The sequence below is a fragment of the Stomoxys calcitrans genome, chromosome 4 (assembly GCF_963082655.1).
Source record: "Stomoxys calcitrans chromosome 4, idStoCalc2.1, whole genome shotgun sequence".
In the NCBI taxonomy this organism is placed as follows: Eukaryota; Metazoa; Arthropoda; class Insecta; order Diptera; family Muscidae; genus Stomoxys; species Stomoxys calcitrans.
In genome coordinates this window covers 148,769,676-148,792,142 of record NC_081555.1, presented here as the reverse complement: position 1 = coordinate 148,792,142, position 22,467 = coordinate 148,769,676, and the positions used below count along the sequence as shown (strand labels likewise).

General features: G+C 40.0%; 1 protein-coding gene across 3 annotated transcripts in view; it reads right to left on the bottom strand.

Annotated features, from left to right (window-relative positions):
• Window positions 1-18,502, bottom strand: part of LOC106090289 (inactive rhomboid protein 1) — a 33,000-nt gene extending 14,498 nt beyond the window's left edge. Inside the window, exon 1 of one of the 3 annotated variants that reach the window (XM_059367512.1) lies at window positions 17,834-18,502. The gene's annotated coding sequence lies outside the window, so the exon portion shown is untranslated. Of the gene's footprint in view, window positions 1-17,321; window positions 17,578-17,833 lie in introns of those variants that run through there. The other 2 variants (XM_059367514.1, XM_059367513.1) reach the window with 2 other exon arrangements.
• Window positions 18,503-22,467: the final 3,965 nt, after the last annotated feature.

Sequence of the window (22,467 nt, the reverse complement as noted above, 5' to 3'; positions counted from 1 at the left end):
ACAACATGGATGTCGAAAAGCCTAACATAAGTCAATGTGTCATATTTCAGTTATATCGGATTATAAATGCGACTTTTTTGGGGCCAAGAGTTTAAATCGAGATATCGAGCTATATGACAGCTATATGCAAATCTTGATCCATCAAGACCAAATTGCAAAAATATGTGGAGGGACTTAACTTAACACTCTGTCCCAATTTTCCGCAACATCGGGCAATAAATGCGCTTTTTTTGGGCCCCAAACATTTAATCGAGAGATCGGTCTATATGCCAGCTATATCCAAATCTGGACCGACCTGAGTGAAATTGAAGAAGAATGTTGAAGGGCCCAACACAACGCACTGTTCCAAATTTCAGCAAAATCGGATAATAAATGTGGCTTTTATGGGCCTAAGACCTAAAACCGAGTGATCGGTCTATATGGCAGCTATATCCAAATCTGAACCGATCTGTGCCATATTGCACAAGTATGTCAAGGGGCTTAACTTAACTCACTGTACCAAATTTCGGCGACATCGGACAATAAATGCGCCTTTTATGGGTCAAAAACCTTAAATCGATAGATCGGTCTATATGGCAGCTATATCCAAATCTGGAGCGATATTGGCCAAATTAAAGGGAAAAGGATATCGACTAGCCTAACACAACTCACTGTCCCAAATTTCAGAAAAATCGGTTTATAAATGGGGCTTTTATGGGCCTAAGACCCTAAATCGGAGGATCGGTCTATATGGCAGCTATATCCAAACCTGCACCGATTTGGGCCATATGGCACAAGTATGTCAAGGGGCTTAACTTAACTCACTGTACCAAACATCGGACAGTAAATGCGCCTTTTATGGGTCAAAAACCTTAAATCGATAGATCGGTCTATATGGCAGCTATATCCAAATCTGGAGCGATATTGGCCAAATTAAAGGGAAAAGGATATCGACTAGCCTAACACAACTCACAGTCCCAAATTTCAGAAAAATCGGTTAATAAATGTGGCCTTTATGGGCCTAAGACCCTAAATCGGAGGATCGGTCTATATGGCAGCTATATCCAAATCTGTACCGATCTTCGCCAAATTGAAGAAGGATATTGAAGGGCCCAACACAATTCACAGTCCCAAATTTCAGCAAAATCGGATAATAAATATGGCTTTTATGGGCCTAAGACCCTAAATCGGAGGATCGGTCAATATGGCAGCTATATCCAAATCTGGACCGATCTGAACCAAATTTACGGAGAATGCCGAAGAACCTATCAAAACTCACTGTCTAAAATTTCAGCTAAATCGGATAACAAATGTGGTTATTATGGGCCCAAGACCCTAAATCGGAGGATCGGTCTATTTAGGGGGCTATATCAAGATATGGTCCGATATAGATATGGACATATTCGAACTAAAGCTGCTTATGGACAAGAAAAGAATCTGTGCAAAATTTCAGCTCAATATCTCTATTTTTAAAGACTATAGCGTGATTTCCGTCCGTCCGTCTGTCTGTCCGTCTGTCTGTCCGTCTGTCTGTCCGTCTCTCTATCCGTCTGTCTGTCCGTCTGTCTGTCCGTCTGTCTGTTCGTCTGTCTGTCCGTCTGTCTGTCCGTCTGTCTGTCCGTCTGTCCGTCTGTCTGTCCGTCTGTCTGCCGTCTGACTGTCCGTCTGTCTGTCTGTCCGTCTGTCTGTTCGTCTGTCTGTCCGTCTGTCTGTCCGTCTGTCTGTCCGTCTGTCTGTCCGTCTGTCTGTCCGTCTGTCTGTCCGTCTGTCTGTCCGTCTGTCTGTCCGTCTGTCTGTCCGTCTGTCTGTCCGTCTGTCTGTCCGTCTGTCTGTCCGTCTGTCTGTCCGTCTGTCTGTCCGTCTGTCTGTCCGTCTGTCTGTCCGTCTGTCTGTCCGTCTGTCTGTCCGTCTGTCTGTCCGTCTGTCTGCCGTCTGACTGTCCGTCTGTCTGTCCGTCTGTCCGTCTGTCTGTCCGTTTATCTATCCGTCTGTCTGTCTGTCCGTCTGTCTGTCCGTTTATCTATCCGTCTGTCTGTCCGTCTGTTTGTCCGTCTGTCTGTCCGTTTATCTATCCGTCTGTCTATCCGTCTGTCTGTCCGGCTGTTTGTCCGTCTGTTTGTCCGTCTATCTGTCCGTCCATCTGTTCTGTTTGTCTGTTCGTGTTAATTTGTATAGGAAGTACTATATCTATATCCTCCGCAAACTACGGAGGATATAGGTCAAGCGGATCACGAAGGCCCTGAATGACTCGCTTGTGTCAGCATGCCCTAGTGCCAAGCCAAGGGGCAAACAACGACCGCCATGGTAGACCCCAGAGCTGGTTGGTTTAAGGAAGGACTGCAGAAAACTCTTCAACAGAGCAAAAGCCACAAGAGCTCCACCCGATTGGGGCATCTGAGCTAAGAAAATAAGAGTGAGCTTAGAAAGGCTCAGAACAAATCCTGGGTAGAATTCTGCAGCTCCGTGGAGGATATATCTGAGGCCTCTAGGCTAAGGAAGATTGTATCATCGAGACCTATTACGGTATTACGGAGGTTGTCACTGATATGCATTCGTCGGAGGCCATTAGGGAAATTGTGTCTGAACCGAAAGTCCTTTGGGGATAAGAAGTTTCGACTCCTTTAAGTCGCCAGGCCCCGATGATGTATCACCGGTTGAATTACAAGCTGTGTCTGTGTCTGACTGGTTCCCTGGCTTAGGGAGATATACTCTGCTTGTATCGGAATGTCATATATACCTGTGGGATGGAGGGACACGAAGGTCATTTTCATTCCGAAAGCAGGAAAACCCAACCACACAAAGGCGAAAGATTTTCGTCCTATTAGTTTGTCATCGTTTATGCTGAAGACTCTTGAGAGGTTGGTAGAAACATATCTTAGGGCAAAGGGATCGCCTGTCGCGGCAGCAGCATGCATATAGTAAAGGCAAATCCACTGAAACTGCCCTTCACGACCTAATCGCCCGATGTCAAGGAATAACAATGGTAGAATTTCTTGACATTGAAGGTGCTTTCAATAATGTAAAACCGACGTCAATCATAAAGGAGTTGGAGTTTCTAGGCATCAACTCTACCGCAAGAAAGTTTATCAATAATTTACTTACTAAAAGATGCATTACGGCAGGCTTGAGATCTGTCTGGGTGCCGTGCCACAGAGATATCCCTGGGAATTCCAAAGCACACGAGCTTGCGAGACTAGGAACTACCTTACCCACTGCAGGGACACTGGAATCTGTGGGTATGCCTTTAGCGACATGTAAGCTAAGTTTTCAGGATCAGGTCCGAAGGGCAACGAATGATAGATGGTCGTAAAGAGGGGGCTGTGAGCATTCCAAAACTATGTGGCCTCATCTAGACTTGAAGAGGTCTACTGCTTTGCTGTCATTGGCTAGAACACATGTCTCTGTCATTGGGTCCGTCATCACAGGTCACTGTCTAACAGGAAAACATGCTGACAGTCTGAAGGTTGCCAGCAACAACTGTGGTTGCCAACAACAACAGAAGCTGTGAGGACATCGAAGAAGAAGAGACTATAAAACACCTTCTGTTTGTGTGTCCCACACTGGCAGTCAGAAGGAGTTTAGGTTCTCATTTCTTTTGGAACCTGTCTGATTTCTTTGGGAACCTGTCTGTCTGTGAACATTCGCAAGTTGTTGGGATTTTTAAAGCGATCTGGATGGTTCAACGATAGGAACTAGAAGGCATCTTCCTTCTTCTGTTTCTGTGGTATCGCAATGGGCCAAAACGACGTCTAAACCTAATCTAAGATACTCCATGTAGCCATATACTTCCGTCGTCTGTCTGTCCATCAGTGTGCTTGTCCGTCCGTTTTTCGAAACCACAATAGCGTTTTTTGAAATCATAATAGCGTTCAAGTTTGACATTTAGCATATTTTCTTCGTATTGAATTGGTACAGAATTAAGCATGTCTGCCTAAATTCTGTTTAAAACAACGCAAGAGTAAATTTTTAATCCACTGCCTCTTACTTGTTTACTGTTGCTAATACAAGGGCTCTGTGATTCCCTTTGAACCTTTTTGTGGCAAGGTCCCTGTCCCGCATTGATCTTTGTTGCCGCGTTGCAATTAAAAACAGTCTTTGGTTACATTCTGCTAGTCATGATGACCACCCTTCAATGTGACTGTGTGTTGACTGTTACTTTATTTGTTCTATGTTCATTTTCAGCCATTTAAAGTTTATTTGCATTACCAAAGGAAACAATTCCCTTGTATCTTCTTAGCAGACACGGGAACACATTCGAGTTAATGTGAATATGAGATTATATTCGAATAATAGTCTATCAGCCCTATTCACAAAACTTAGTGAAGCCTTAAAATAGGATTTTTTTTGACAGTTCTATAAAGGAAATATGTCGAATAAACCTGTTTTAAATCTACATTAAGTATTGTGAATTAAGCTGTAATTAATTAATTTAATTTTTTTTACCCACCACCATAGGATGGGGGTATACTAATTTCGTCATTCTGTTTGTAACACCTCGAAATGTTGATCTGGGAACCAATATATTGGGTTGCCCAAAAAGTAATTGCGGATTTTTCATATATTCGGCGTTGACAAAGTTTTTCAACGGCTTGTGACTCTGTAATTGCATTCTTTCTTCTGTGAGTTATCAGCTGTTGCTTTTAGCTTGCTTTAGAAAAAAAGTATAAAAAAAGTATATTTGATTAAAGTTCATTCTAAGTTTTATTAAAAATGCATTTACTTTATTTTAAAAAATCCGCAATTACTTTTTGGGCAACCCAATATATATATATATTCTTGATCGTCTCGACATCCTGAGTCGATCTAGAAATGTCCGTCTGTCGAAATCACGATAGCGGTCGAACGCGTAAAGCTAGCCTCTTGAAATTTTGCACAGATTCCTTATATTGATGTAGGTCATTGGGGATTGTAAAAAGGTCATATCGGTACAGATTTGGGTATAGCTCTCATATAAACCGATCTCCGATTTGGCTGAAATTTTGCTTATAGTATTGTGTCATAACTATTATTCTATTAAGACTTTCAACAACTGTGTCTAGTACGGTCTAAATCGGTCTGTAACTTCTTCTTGAACCCTGGAAGCCTCAATTTTTCATCCGATTTGGCTTAAATCTTGCTCATAGGATTGCGTTACGGCTTTCAACAACTGTGCCAAGTGCGGTTCAAATCCGTCGAAGCCTGATGTAGCTCCCATATAAACCGATCTCCCGATTAGTCTTCTTGAGCCCATGGAAGCCTCAATTTGGCTGATATTTTGCATGTAGTGTTCTGTGCCTAGAACGGTCCAAATTGGTCTATAACCTGATATAGCTCCCATATGAACCGATTTCCCGATTTGACTTCTTGAACTCCTGGAAGAGTACATTTTCATCTGAATAGGCTGAAATTTTGCATAAAGTGTTCTGTTATGACTCTCAACAACTGTGCCAAGTACGGTCCACATCGGTCTAGAACTTGATATAGCTCCCAAATAAATCGATCTTCCGATTTGACTTCTTCATATAGAGCTCAACAGTTTCCTATTCATCATGCAGATATGTGTACAGTGTTGCGTATAAGCAATAAATTTAATAAAATAGCTCATACGCATTAAGTGGAAGATCTAGGGCCGGATTACCGAATATGTAAACAAGTAAAATCATTCGAAATGGCGGAAAGGGTTAACGTGATTATAATTTTAAAAGCCAAATAAAAGCATGCTGGGTTTGGCCGGGACGAATCTTATACACCATCCACCAGGCATCGGATTTGTCAAGTTGTTTGAATGATTTTTTCAAGTTAGTGACCGATATGGACCGTACTTGTCTTGGCTGTTACAAATCATAAAAAAATACCACCTCCAAAATTTCAGACAAATCGAATACCACCTCCCAAATTTCCAAAAGTTCAGAAAGTCAAATTGGGCGATCGGTTTATATGGCAGTTATATCAGGATATGAAACGATTTAGAACCTACTGGGCACAGTTGTTGGAAGTCATACCAGAATGGCATTTTTAAAACTTCAGCCAAATAAAATAGGAATTGCACCCTATAAAGGCTCAAGAAGTCAAATCCTGGGATCGGTTTATATGGCGGCTATATCAGGTTATGAACTGATTTAGACCATACTTGGCATAGTTGTTGGTAGTCGTATTAAAACTACATGTGCAAGATTTCAACCAAATTGGATTAGAATTGTGCCCTCCACCAGCTCAAGAAATCTAATCGGGAGATCAGTTTATATGGCAGCTATACCAGGTTATGGCCTGATTTGGTCCATATTTGACACAGTTGTTGGAAATCATACTAAAACAGTATGAGCAGTATAAGAATTGCGCCTTCTAGAAGCTCAAGACTCAATACTTGGAAACCCAGGTTCGAGGTTGAAACCCAGGTAATTGAGTTATTTATTACTGTGCGGCCGTACTTATTGAGTTATTTCATCATAAAGAAGATGATGTCGGTAGGCTATGGTGGATGCGTGCAAGACTACCAAACATGAGATCATGAGTTCAATCCTCTGCCGCGCCAAAATTATTAAATTTTGTTTTTAAGGGTAATTGTAGAGAGAGTGACAGATAAATACCCAAGAGCAGTACTAAAACGAATTAGACAAAGCAGCGCGAGCCGAACAAATAAAATAAAATCAACACCACCCGAAGCAAAGCTCATGTGGTGGTTGGTTGTTGGAAATCATACCAAAACAGTATGAGCAGTAAAAGAATTGCTCCCTCTAGAAGCTCAAGACCCAAGATTCGGGTTATATGTCAGCTATATCAGGTTATAAACCGATTTGAACCATACTTATCGTATTATTAACTGAAAGCAGTAACTCTTAGAAAAAACCAACTACCAAATTTGTATGTGAAACTTTAAATTCCCAACGAATTTTGGTAGTGAATCGAATACATTATTTGTTGAACTACGTAAGTTAGTCTCTACAATAGACTTGACAGACAAAATTATTGAAATTTTGTGAACTTTCAACAAATTCTTTAGTTGAGGTAGTTGGCGTACTACCATGTAGCGCACAAAACTCCCATGCCATTAATGACTTGCAAACCCAGGATCGAGGTTGAAACCCAGGTAATTGAGATACTTATTACTGTGCGGCAGTACTTATTGAGTTATTTCATCAAGATGATTTCGGTAGGCTCTGGTAGATGCATGCAAGACTACCAAACATGAGATCATGAGTTCAATCCTCTGCCGCGCCAAAATTATTAAATTTTGTTTTTAAGGGTAATTGTAGAGAGAGTGACTGATAAATACCCAAGAGCAGTACTAAAACGAATTAGACAAAGCAGCGCGAGCCGAAAAAATAAAATAAAAGCACCACCACCCGAAGCCGAGCTCATGCGGTGGCTGGTTGGATGGTTTTTTGTTTTGCTTATGAATATTTTATTGTTGTTGTTATATGTTGGCTTCTAAAGAGTGCCTGGCAACAACAAATTTTTCGACCAAAGTGGTTGTTTTTCAAAATTTTATTTTATCTGCGTTGAAAGTGATACCAAAACACCACGTGCAAAATTTCAACCAAATCAGATTAGAATTGGGTCAAGAAGTCAAGACCCAAGATTCGGTTTATATGGCAACTATATCAATAAAAGAACCGACTAGGCCCATTTATAATCCCAACTGATCTACACTTATAAGAATTATTTGTGCAAAATTTCAAGCTTCTAGCTTAAGTCCTTCGAAAGTTAGCTTGCTTTCGACCGATGGACAGACGGGCGGACATGCTAGATCAACTTCAAATGTCATGACGATCAAGAATACATATAAAGGGTGATTTTTTTGAGGTTAGGATTTTCATGCATTAGTATTTGACAGATCACGTGGGATTTCAGACATGGTGTCAAAGAGAAAGATGCTCAGTATGCTTTGACATTTCATCATGAATAGACTTACTAACGAGCAACGCTTGCAAATCATTGAATTTTATTACCAAAATCAGTGTTCGGTTCGAAATGTGTTCAAATTTTGACAAATTTTGTTCAGCGATGAGGCTCATTTCTGGTTGAATGGCTACGTAAATAAGCAAAATTGCCGCATTTGGAGTGAAGAGCAACCAGAAGCCGTTCAAGAACTGCCCATGCATCCCGAAAAATGCACTGTTTGGTGTGGTTTGTACGCTGGTGGAATCATTGGACCGTATTTTTTCAAAGATGCTGTTGGACGCAACGTTACGGTGAATGAACACATTTCGAACCGAACACTGATTTTGGTAATAAAATTCAATGATTTGCAAGCGTTGCTCGTTAGTAAGTCTATTCATGATGAAATGTCAAAGCATACTGAGCATCTTTCTCTTTGACACCATGTCTGAAATCCCACGTGATCTGTCAAATACTAATGCATGAAAATCCTAACCTCAAAAAAATCACCCTTTATAAACATTATGGGGTCTTAGATGAATATTTCAAAGTATTACAGGGTGGTGGTGGATGATATAAAAATTGACTTTAAAATGAGTATAAAAGTGATCAAATATCCATTATATACGAGAAGAAATTTTATTCGATACGATTAAATTTTTTCAAAAATTTTTTATATTTTATGTTTTCAATTTCAACTTTTTAATTGATGACACCTCATTCATATCTAACTCACCCAATATTGTTTCACCTATGTGGGCTACTGTTTTGGCGTTTTAATTAGATGCTGTATGTAATAAAGGCCACAATATTTCATATTAGTTTACTAATAACACTATACCTGATAAAGTTGCTTATATGACCTTGAAGTTAAGCATGAGTTTATGGTTTTAATAGAGCATAGTTGTTATCTTTTGTAATCAAAAATGCTATAGGTACACAAACAAAACTATAAACATGCAGGTATTGAATACTTAATTCAGATCACTATTTGGAAGCTTCTTACAGCGAAAAATATAAATTTGGCCACAAAAACCCTATTAGAGTCACAAGTGTGACTTCTCTCATATTTACAGGGTGCGCCAGAGAAACTTACTTATTTGAAAACAACTTGTGAAAAATTTCAGCCAAATTGGATAAAAAAGCGCCCTCTAATGGTGAAAAGTCAAGATCCGCTATCGGTTTATATGGAAGCTATATCAGGATTTAGACCGTTGGGGCCATAACTGGCACATCTGTTGAATGGCAAAGAAAACATCATAGTACAAAATTTCAGCCAAAGCGGATACGAATTGCGCTCTCTAGTGGCTCAAGAAGTCAAGATCGAGACCGAGATCGGTTATTATTGCAGCTTAATAAAAACATGGACCGATATGACCCATTTACAATTCCAATCGACCTACAATAATAGTTTTAACGCCTTTGAAAATTTGCGTGCTTTCCACAGACAGTGAGACGGACCGACTGACGAACATGACTAGATCGACTTAAAATGCCATGGAGATTAATAATACACATGCTTTATGGAGTCGAGGACCAATATTTTGATGTGTTACAAAAGGAATGCAGAAACGTCCCGGCTCCTATGGATATGGAGCTTACATCCCAAAAACATTTTGGTACAATTTCGAAACAGATCTTATATGAATATTTTTGACAAAATTTCTCGGTGTACACTATAGGGAATAACCTGTGAGTCCTTAAAATGTTGAACCTTCATAATTATGAAATATTGCAAATTGCAAACTATGCCCATGAACATTCCACTAAGGAACAGGGGAAAACTTCACACATAACAATGAGGGCAGTCCGATTCAAGTATTAGGGGCCTCCTTTTTACGGCCGGGTCCGAATGGCGTGCTTCTTTGCAGAGAAGTTTTTACATGGCAAAGATGTTATAAAACAGATTTCTAGAAGCCTAAGAACTCAAATCGCAGGATCCGTTTTATTGTCAATTATAAACCAATATGGCCTATTTGCCACAACCGACGACCTTCATCAATTAAAAGTGTCTGTGAAAATTAATTCTTTTTCGACAGACGAATGGACATATACACGGATGGACGGATGGGCGGACGAGGCAAGTTTGGTTATGTTAGGGCAACGCGAATTCAAACATTAAAAAAATTCTCCACCACGCTTACAGGACCACATATACATGATTGCTGTCCTATTCAACTTTTTATAGCCACAGTGCGACACCTCTTAAGAGAGAAGTTTTAACATGGCAGAGTACTTCACAAATGTCACCAGGATTAGGAGGGGGTAACCAAGGCTGAAAATCGTTTCTGATGTTCTCGTCAGGATTCTGTTATTTTATGGCTTTTCAAAGTGTAACTAGCCCCAGAAAATGGGCTGGTTATGCCAACGATGTAGATACCCGTGAACTTCATTCCCCGGTTCTCATGTATTCTCCTATACTTTATCTCCCTTACTAAGGTTCTCATGCCATAAAATTAAGAGACTGAGTATGACGGGGCACATTCCTCACTATAATTCCGTTAGATACGAGCAAGACGACTTTCTTTAAAAAAAGAGTGCTAGCGGATTCGATCCATAGCGTGATCATAAATGACCTCCTTATATTTGCGTCATGGCTGGTTTTCCGATGTTCTCGCCAGGATTCAGTGTCGTGGCAAACTTACTAAACAATTTTTCATTGTGTATTTTAACACCACTCCAGTCGGTGGATCATTTGAACTAATCAATTACACAGATGTTGTTATACAGCTTTTAAATGGAAACGATCCAAATATCCGTGGGATCGACTGCCAAGATTCTATGAGGAGTTTAAGCCTTTGACAGTATCAGGTAAATACTAAGAGAGGGAGTAGGAAGGAGTTCGGTATGACCTTCGGCGTATATTTTGGGCAAATAAAGCTACAAACACACATACTATTGGGTTGCCCAAAAAATAATTGCGGATTTTTTAAAAGAAAGTAAATGCATTTTTAATAAAACTTAGAATGAACTTTAATCAAATATACTTTTTTTACACTTTTTTCCCAAAGCAAGCTAAAAGTAACAGCTGATAACTGACAGAAGAAAGAATGCAATTACAGAGTCACAAGCTGTGAAAAAATTCGTCAATGCCGACTATATGAAAAATCCGCAATTACTTTTTGGGCAACCCAATATTTTAGGTTTATTTCCGTCCTTGCACAGTGCCTGAATACACTTCTTCAACCTAACCTAAACCTAATCGAATATAACTGCTAATCCATAAGTAGCAGGACTCTGTTAACTGCAGAACTTCACATCGATTTTAAATTCTTTACACGATTTGGGCTAATAATAGTTGCTCCTAAAGGCAACCAATCATAAATCCGCAAATATCTGTTGTTTCAGCCGACCATAAGGTTGGGAAGTAGGGGCGATAGACAACCACACACACACACTATTGCACACTTTTGTGTATGTGTATAATAACATCAGTCCATGGGCTTGGAACTCGGAGGCCATCGTAGCGCAAAGGTTAGCATGACGTTGAACGCCTGGGTTCGAATTCGGGCGAGAACATCAGAATAAAACTTGTCAGTGCTGGTTTTCCCACCTATTGCTGGCGTACTATGTTCTGCACAGAAGCCGTTCGGACTAGGCTATAAAAAGGAGGTCCCTTATCATTGATATGTGAGAAGTTTGCTCCTGTTCTTTAATGGAATGTTCATGGGCAATTTTGGGTTTACATGGGCTTGGAACTAATGTGCGAATGGGATGTGTACTCATCTACTGATCTAAAGTCATCTGATTTCTCATGGTATGCAATGAAAATCTCTGGCAGACTAGATTTACTTGTTTTTCTTTCAATAAAGGACTGGTTCAGTATTATGGGTGCCATACTTCGTTGTGGTTTTCCTGCGATGAAATATATGGCTGCCTATCTGAGTTAATAGGCATGTCATTGGTTTTCCTTCTTTGGGAACTAAAACGACCTTTGTGTCCTTCCGCCTCCCTAAGCCAGAAAGTTAGTATATTGGATGTATTTTCTAATTTCATTTAGTCATGCATTACATGGATCTGGCGGTCGATATAAATGAGTTGATCGCTTGAAGAATTTTTGATTCAGACAAAAATTTCTCGAAATTTTTTATTTATGGAGGCCACCGTAGCGCCAATGCCATGGAAGCCGGTGGTATGCAATGGCTTGTTGTACCCGGATTGGCTATCGTCTCAGTGAACGCGACCGTCCACTTTTCGTCATGGGAGTGACACATCCCGTAGTGCTTTGTCCGCAAGCTCCTGGTCCTTGCCAAGATTGAAAAGAACCCCGGACCTTGGTTGTTGTCGGTTTGCCATATCTGCCTGCATCATCGGTCGGTGTCGGTGAGGTGTAACCGATGCATGGAGTGACTACCATTCCGATCTTGATACGATGATACAAGAGAAGTATCCCCTGTTCGTTCATGGGAAATTTAGTAAAGTTGTTCACACTCGACTTCCGCACCACCTCACGTGTTCCGCGATGGTTAGGCAGTCTAAAACAGATCTCAGTCCCTGGGTTCTCTATGTAGACACCCAGGCCCACTCTGTCCCCTTGCTTTGATCCATCCGTCGCCAATACTGGGGTTCTAGAGTTCCGTCAGTCCGAGACTTCTCCGCTGGCAGCAGTGCCTCGCACACGACCTGAAATGTCGTCTCAGGTATCCGATCGGAAATCTCTTCCCTTCCTTCCAGGTTTCCTATGGTTGCCTGGATTATACCGCGATGGTATGAGCTGCTCCCATCCTCAATCCATTCTCCCATCGCCTCAAGTCTCATAGCCGTAGTGGCTGCCTCACATTTCATCTGTATGCCAATGGGTCGGACATCTAGAATAGTATCCAGTGCCCTAATGGGCGTGGTACTCATCGCTCCGCCTATGCCAAGACAAGATGTTCTCTGAACTTATTGTATGGTCATAACGTTGCACTTTTCTCCATAACAATGCACCAAACTACTGTGGCGTAAGTAAGTATTGTCCTAATAACTCTTCTGTAGGTCCAGTGAACTATCTTCGGATTCAGGTCGATTAGACAGTGACCTGTCATGACGAACACAATGACAGCAAAGCTGTATACCTCTTCAAGTCTAGATTAGACACATAGTTTTGGAATGCTTACAGCCTTCTCTTTGTGTCTATCTATAATTCGTTGTCCTTTGGGCCTGATCCTGAAAACTTAGAGCATACCCACAGATTCCAGTGTGCCTGCAGTGTGTAAGGTAGTTCCTAGTCTCGCAATCTCGTTTGCTTTAGAACTCCTAGGAATATCTCTGTGGCACGGCAACCAGAACAGGTGAATTTTGAACTGTTCAGCCATCTCGTTGAGAGATCTGCGACAGTCGAGGGCTGTTTTTGCATTCAGAAATTCGTTCTCCAGGGATTTAATGGCTGTCTGAGAAGATATTTATCATATTAATGACAATATATATATTAGCCATTCCACCACTTCCTTGATGGCAAGGATCTTCGCTTGATACACACTGCATTAATCGGGTAACCTTTTACTTATGACCAGTTCTAGATCTTTAGAGTACACCTTAAAGCCCACCTGGTCGTTTAGTTTGGAACCATCCGTCTATGTAACTTCTGTTACCAGGGATATAATTGTTCCAATCGGTTCTATCAGAAATAGTGGTACAGTACTTTTTATCAAAAAGCTGCTCAGGTAAGGTGTAATCAACACTGCTTGGAACATCAGGTATTGTATCAAGGATAACACAGTGTCCGTAGCCGCCACATGACCAATAACCTCACGGCAGTGGTCGCTGCAATTTGTCTGGCCACAGTATCCAGAGGCATAAGATGTAGCATTAAAATCAGTACATTAGAAGGTGTCCTCCTCATTGCGGTTGTGATGCATAAACAAGTCATCCTTTGTATACGGTTAAATATTGAGCATTAGGTGGACTTTTGAAACACCGTCCACCAGACCACAACACCATATAGCATTATAGGTTTGACAACTGTAGTCTATAACCAATACATGACACGCGGTCTTAATCCCCAACTTTTGCCAATGTTTCTCTTATGTCTATAGGGTGTATGGGGCAAGAGTTGCCTTTCTTGCCCTTTCCAAAATGTTGAATTTAAAGTTCAATTTCCTGTCCAGCAAAAAACTCAGGTATTTCTGTAAATGGAACATTCTCTCCACCCAAGGAGACAGGCGCCACTGTAGGCAACTTGTGTTTCCTGCTGATAAGAGCTACTTTGTCTTGCACGGATTAACTCCTAGACCACTTTCGGTAGCCCACTTTGCTGTTGCTCGTAGAGCTTCCTGAAGTATAACTCTTAGAGTGCTGGGAAACTTTCCCCTAACCGCAATTGCCATGTCATCAGCATACGAGACAACTTTTACACCTTTTTTCCTCCAGAGACAATAATATATTGAGGAGACAGTACACCTATATTCCAGAGGAGACAGTACACCTATATTCCAAAGTAGAGGAGGTGTTCCTCTACTGACTCTTTGTTTTTAGATCCACGGATCCCAAACTTCACGTAATGCATCTTTTAGTAAGTAAGTTATTAATAAACTTTCTTACGGTTAGATATGGGTTCGATAGCAGGACCGTATGCGACAAGATCCATTGAGGTGATTTGTAGTAGCAATTTTTTGCTTGGACTATAAGCCGAATGTATAGCGGGAGGTTGGGCTGGTTTTCATCTCGAAAGCGGAGAAACTCAACCACTCCCTGTTCAAATACTACGGGCCAATTAGTACAAGCTATCAAATGAATTTTTAGGTTCAAGCATTTTATGGACATATATCGAAGCCAGTAATCGGCTTGTTGTGCGTTCTAAATAGGAAGCCAACATAGCGCCGAGGTTAGCAGGACTGCCGAAGCCAGTAATCGGCTTGTTGTGCGCTCTAAATAGGCAGCCACCGTGGCGCAGAGGTTAACAGGTCTGCCTATGACCCTGAGCATCTGGGTTCGAATCCTGTAGAGAACAGCAGAGGAAATTTTCAGCGGTGATTATCCCCTCCTTATACTGGGGACATTTGTGAGGTATTATGTCGTGCAAAAACTTCTCCCCAAAGAGGGGTCGCACTGCGGCACGCAGTTCGGATTCATCCATAAAAAGGAGGCCCCATTATTATAGAGCTTAAACTATTGATATGTGAGAAGTTTTCCCTTGTTTCTTAATGGAGTGTTCATGTGCAAATTTGCATTTTTGGAGATTCATCTGCAGAAACCAAAGTCTGCTAAAGTTTAGATTTTGCAGCAGTGTTGCATCAGACTCATCATCTGTGTACAACAGGAGTTCATTTGATCTTATCATGATGAGTGTTCTAAGGCGATTTGTGTCCATTTATTGCAGTACCTTGAAGGCAACCGTAGCACAGAGGTTAGCATGTCCACCTATGATGCTGAACGCCTTGTTTCGAATCCTGGCAAGACCATCAGAAAAATTTTCAGCGGTAGTTTTCCCCTCCTAATGCTGGCGACATTTGTGAGGTACTATGTCATGCAAAAACTTCTTTCCAAAGAGGGGTCGCACTGCGGCACGCAGTTTGACTTCGGCTATAAAAAGGAGGCCCTATTATCATTGAGCTTAAACTATTGATATGTGAGAAATTTGCTCCCGGTTCCTTAATGGAGTGTTCATGTGCAGATTTGCATTTTTGGAGATTTATCTGCAGAAACCAAACTCTGCTAATGTTTAGATTTAGCAGCAGTGTTGCATCAGGCTCATCATCTGTGTGCAACAGGAGTTCATACTCACAAGATTTCTTTGATCTTATCATGATGAGTGTTTTAAGGCGATTTGTGTCCATTTCTTGCAGTACCTTGGTAGCTCTGCACCATTTTGCTTTTAAATATTGGGTTGCCCAAAAAGTAATTGCGGATTTTTCATATAGTCGGCGTTGACAAATTTTTTCACAGCTTGTGACTCTGTAATTGCATTCTTTCTTCTGTCAGTTATCAGCTGTTACTTTTAGCTTGCTTTAGAAAAAAAGTGTAAAAAAATTATATTTGATTAAAGTTCAATCTAAGTTTTATTAAAAATGCATTTACTTTCTTTTAAAAAATCCGCAATTACTTTTTGGGCAACCCAATATTTAAGGCACTTGAATCAGCTAGGGGTTTCATGGTGCTTGCAGGCGTGTCTTCGAACCCCAACAGGCATTTTCAACACGAAATGTTTCGGTAATATGTTTCCCACGGTACTTAGAAGGAGTTTCGCATTAAATTTTTCAAAAAACAATTTTTTTTTATTCCGAAGTAAATGAATTTGTTTGATAAAAATTAAATTGTTTTCTTTTTTCTCACCAATGGTATTTCAATGTGGTATTTTTTGTCAATTGGTGCCCTTCAGACAGATATGCAACACCGTTTTCCTTGCTTCTTTTTGGTTTTATAAATTTTAAAATATATAATCAAAACACGATTACTCTACGTGTGAGTGTGTGTGTGTGTGCGGTTTGGCTTCGACTAAACGAAACTCTTGTTGTCCTTTTGCCCATGTTATGAAGATATCTACACAGACTTTTGTAAAACAAACAGAATGACTCAAAAGAAAATTTCGAATAAAGGAAATGGAAATTCCACTTCAGCTGTTAGTTCGAATGACATAGGGGGGATTTCCTTATATACCACAGCAAAGATATGTGGCAAATTATTATGTTATTAAAAAAAATATGTGGTGTTGATCCCAAAGATTTAATGCACGAGCAATTTGTCCTTTTGCCACCATGTCAAGGTAATTGTGAGTAGGCGTAGTTTGTCTTTGCCATTTTCAAGTGCTATTTAAAAACAAAAGGAAAAACGGAGGATAAATTCTGTTCTGTTCTGTTCTGTTTTTTTTTTTCTTCTAAAAATGATTTGTCCATATTATACCAACATTATGACACTGCGAAACAGCAGAAAAACCGTTGACAGTCACAGTCAGAGCCACAAAGCATTCGCCAACATAAACCAACCATGCTCAACATTCACAACAACCACCCTTTTTTGCAATGAATCTCTTATTTTGCCTTCTTGATACGCTTTAAGCTCATAGGCCATACTTTGGCCATATCTCACACACTATGCCACAACCTAGGCTAGGTTTTTGTGTCTTTGAGACTTCTTTTGGACCACTTTTGATTTAATGCAAATAATAAAAAGAAAAAATAACACGCACACCATCAATTGAAAAGTGGACAGAAAACAAGTAGGGCGGGGGGGGGGGGGGGGGGGAAAGAAAGAGTTGATGTGATCCTTTTTGAAAGGATTTGCTATAAAATGCAAAATAAATGGGTGGTGGTACTTGCACGAAACGGCAAAATGTAATTGTTGCCTGGCTGCCTGGCAACGTTTGTGTGACAGGCAGACGACGACGACGGTGGGCGACTACGACAACGGCGACGACGGCGGCGATGGCGACAACGCCAATGATACACCACAGAAAGACCGTCCGTATACCGTATTGCTCGACGACAACGACGACCGAGACGACGACGACGACGATGATGATGATGAGGATGATGGTGATAATGTTGACGACGAGGAGGAGTACTAACCCATTTGTAGAGAAATTGTCCACATTGCAAAATGTCCTTATTGCTTATTTATGTTTTCTTTTTTTGGCTTGATTGAGTTATGTTTTTCACAATATCTTCACTTATGTTCTTTTCTTTTTGCAAAAAATGTCCATAGTCCGTTCCGTGTAGGCAAAAAACTTTACACTTTAGGGCGACCTTCAGTTTTCGGGGAAAAATTTTTTTCTTTTCACTTCTGCCACACGCACAACAAATTTATATCCTTCATTTCGTGGTGGTGGTGGTGGAGGTGGTGAAGTAAGGAAGGAATAATCAACCATCCAACCAACAAACCGTTCTAAAAAAAAAAAACTGAAACTATCTCAACTTCACTTTCTATGGACGAGGAAAAACTTGATATATGTACATCTTGAGTTTCGGGGTAATTTGTTAATGTGGGTTTTTTTTTCTTCTTCTTTGGCTTTGCGAATCGTTCATTCGATGATGCTGTGTGAGGAAGTGTATCGACTCGCACAGGAACTCACAGGACTCACCTTAACTTCTAGATTCCATTTGGTTGGTTTATTTTTTTCGTTTTTTCCGATCTTTTTTTTTTGTTGTTTAAACTATGATATATACTATATATGTATATAGAAGGTAGATGTATGTACGAGAGTGTGTTGCAGTGTGTGTGTGAGTGTATATATATTATGTATGTATGTATGTATGTATATATATAGATCTGTATATATATATATGGCTATGTAAGAGTTGTATTTTTTTAAAAATTAAATCCGAATTAAATCTTCTATAGATTTTTGTTTGTTGTATGTGTGTGGAATGACAATCCTTTTGACTGTTATTTTATTTTTTGCTTCCTCTTTTGGAATGTTGTTTATGTGTATACCATCGTCGTATCGATTTCTCACTGGTACTGCTGGTGCTGGTGCTGCTGCTACTGCTACTGCTCGCTCACGTTCACGTTCGAGTTGGGAAAACAGTTTTCGCGACATCCAATTTTGAGGAGTTGAATTTTTGCATTGGTTTTTTCGTTTGGTTTTTGTCACAAAATCATCTTAATTTTATTGAATTCTAATGCTAGACTTGTTATTTATTACAATTATATACATTTGTTATTTATTAGTTAACTATTTATGGTAAAATTTTGAATAAATGTTCTTTTGTTTGTGCTGTGTAATGTTTTGCTCATCGTCCTTTTGCCACCACTACAGATGTAACGACCTAAGCACGAATATCTCACAGCAATCGACACACACACACACACACTCACTCACTTAGAGCGAAGAGAACACAATAACAATATTGGCGAAAAAAAAGACAACCCCCATTTTTCATTTGAAGTTTACTCTGCTCTATACTCAGTTTGGCCGAATGTGACACTTGTCATTTTGATGGGGGTGGTCCGAATACCATGGCATATGGGATTTTGTGGATATACATGCAGTTGGTATTCGGCTGGTCTACCGTTACTTTTAGAGTAAAAGGGTTATTTGAGGGTTATTTTTTAGGTGGAAGATAGCTATAAGACTTCTTTAAAAACAATATTTTCTAAAAAATAGGTAAAAATCAATCAATATTTGTGGAACAAAACAAACAAGTAAAAAGGCGTCAAGTTAGCCCGGCCGAACCTTAGATACCCAACACCTCGGGTATATATGTAAACCACCTTTCGTCATAATCCGGTGAAAAATGCATAATTTATGCCAACAAAGCAGCTTTAACGAAATAGGGTTGGATTTGGGCCAAATTCGACACGGATATTGAGTGGTCTAAGAAGTACAAATCACATTGTTCAATTTTGTAGGGCAAAATATTGGTCTTTTTAGTAGCCATATCCAAATGTAGACTGATCTGAACCATATACGACACGGATGTCGAAAAGCCTAACATAAGTCAATGTGTCAAATTTGAGCGAAATCGGATAAATGTGCCTTTTTGGGGCCAAGACTATCAATCGAGAGATCGATCTATATGGCAGCTATATCCAAAACTGAACCGATTAGGGCCAAATTAAGAAGGCTGTCGAAGGGCCTAACACAACTCACTGTTCCAAATTTCGGAGAAATCGGATATTAAAAGCGCCTTTAATGGGCCCAAGACCTTAAAACGAGAGATCGGTCTATATGACAGCTATATCCAAATCTGGACCGATCTGAGCCGAATTGAAGAAGAATTTTGGAGGGCCTAACGCAACTCACTGTACAAAATTTCGGCGAAATCTGACAATAAATGCGCCTTTTATAGTTCCAAGACCTTAAATCGAGAGATCGGTCTATATGGCAGATATATCCAAATCTGAATCGATCAGAGCAAAATTGAAGCAAAAATTGAAGAAGGACGTTGAAAGGCCTAAAACAACTTACTGTCCCAAATCTCGGCGAAATCTGATATTAAATGCGCCTTTAATGACCCTAAAACCTTAAATCGAAATATTGGTCTATATGGCAGCTATATTCAAATCTGGATCGATTTGTGTTATATTGCAAAAATATATCGAGGGGCCTATCTTAACTCACTGTCCACAAATTTCGGCGACATCGGCCAATAAATATGTCCTTTATGGGCCCAAAACCTTAAATCGGAGGATCGGTCTATATGGCCGCTATATCCAAATCTGAACCGATCTGGGCCAAATTGAAAAAGGATGTGGAGTGGCCTAACACAACTCACTGTCCCAAATTTCAGTAAAATCGGGGAGTAAATGTGGCTTTTATGGGCCCAAAACCTTAAATCGAAAGATCGCTCTATATGATAGCTATATCCAAATCTGGACCGATCTGAGCCAAATTGAAGAAGAATTTTGAAGGGACTAACACAACTCACTGTCCCAAATTTCGGCGAAATCTGACAATAAATGCGCATTTTTTTGCCCAAGACCTTAAATCTAGAGATCGGTGTATATGGCAGCTATATCCAAATCTGGACCGATCAGGGCCAAATTGAAGAAGGATGTTGAAGGGCCTAACACAACTTACTGTCCCAAATTTCGGCGAAATCGGATTATAAATGTGCCTTTTATGGTGCCAAGACCTTAAATCGAGAGATCGGTCTATATGGCAGCTATATCCAAATCTTAACCGATCTGGGCCGAATTGATGAAGGATATCGAAGGGACTAACACAAGTTATTGTCCCAAATTTCAGCAAAATCGGATAATAAATGTGGCTTTTGTGGGCCTAAGACCCTAAATCGGCGAATCGGTCTATATGGGGGCTATATGAAGATATAGTCCGATATAGCACATCTTCAAACTTAACCTATTTAAGGACAAAAAAATAAATCTGTGCAAAATTTCAGCTCAATATCTCTATTTTTAAAGACTGTAGCGTGATTTCAACAGACAGACGGACGGACATGGCTAGATCGTCTTAGATTTTTACGCTGATCAAGAATATATATACTTTATAGGGTCAGAAATGGATGGAATTCGATGTGTTGCAAACGGAAGACAAAATGAATATATCTCCATCCTTCGGTGGTGGGTATAAAAATTGCAAACACTGTCTGCTGTCTGCTCTCAATTTATTCTGCAATTTGAGAGCAGCATGATGACTGCTGAAAAGTCTGTTGTTTGCTGAAAATTACAGCAGATTAATTATGAAGGCGATGTTAGTAGAAACAGTAGTAGAAAAGTGTGCTAAGTTCGGCTTGGCCGAATCTTGGCAACCCACCACCATGAATTCTGCTAAAAATTTATACATGAAAGAGTGCTAAGTTCGGCCGGGCCGAATTTTATATACCCTCCACCTTTGATTGCATTTGTCGAGTTCTTTCCCGGTATCTCTTTTTAGATAATCAAAGGATAAAAGAAAAAAATTGTTTTGCTTATTGAATTGAATGTTGGAGACCACAGTAGAAGTATATGTGTAAAATTTTAGCTCAATCGAAAAAGAATTGGGCCTTTTAGGGGCTCAAGAAGTAAAATAGGGAGATCGGTTTATAGGGGAGCTGCATCAGGCTAAAAACCGATTCAGACCATATTTGACACGTATGTTTGAGGTCATGGAAGAAGTCGATGTACAAAATTTCAGTCAAATCGGATAATTATTAGGCCTTCTTGAGGCCTAGATCGGTTTATATGGCAGCTATATCAGGTTATTGACAGATTTGAACCATATTTGGCACAGTTGTTGGAAGTCATAACGAAACACCTCATGCAACATTTCAGCCAAATCGGATAAGAATTGCTAGTGAGTAAAGAAATCCAAATTCAAGATCGGTTTATATGGCAGCTATATCTGGTTATGAACCGATTTAAATAATACTTGGCACAGTTATTGGAAGTCATAACGAAACACGTCATGCAAAATTTCACCCAAATCGGATAGGAACTGCGCCCTCTAGAGGCTCAGGAAGTCAAGACCCCAGATCGGTTTATATGGCAGCTATATCAAAACATGGACCGATATGGCCCATTTACAATCCCAACCTACCTACACTAATAAGAAGTATTTGATCAAAATTTCCTTAGAAAGTTAGCGCGCTTTCAACAGACAGACGGACGGACATGGCTAGATCGACTTAAAATGTCATGACGATCAAGAATATATATACTTTATGGGGTCTTAGACGAATATTTCGAGGAGTTACAAACAGAATGACGAAATTAGTATACCCCCATCCTATGGTGAAGGGTATAATAAATTAAGTTGAAGGGCATAATTTTATTCAACATACCAATCTGTTGTCAAACCAGCAAAAATCAAAGCTTTTACGAACCGAAAAAGGTTCCGGAAAGTTATACATGGGAGCTATATCAGGTTATACACTGATTTGGATTGTATTTTGCACAGTTGTTGGAAGTCGTAACCGAACACTGCATGCTAAATTTCAGCCAATTTGGACAAAAATTGCGGCTTCTAAGGGTTCAAGAAGTCAAATCGGGAGATCGGTTTTTATGGGAGCTTTATCAGGTTATAGACCGATTGGGACCGTACTTGGCATAGTTGTTGGAAGCCATAACAAAACGTCATATGCTCAATTTCAGCTAAATTGGACAAAAATTGCGGCTTGTAAGGGCTCAAGAAGTCAAATCAGGAGACCGGTTTATATGGGAGCTATATCAGATTATGAACCGATTTGGACCGTAATTAGCATAGTTGTTGAAAGTCATAACAGAATAGTACATGCAAAGTTTCAGCCAAATCGGAAATAAATTGGGGCTTTT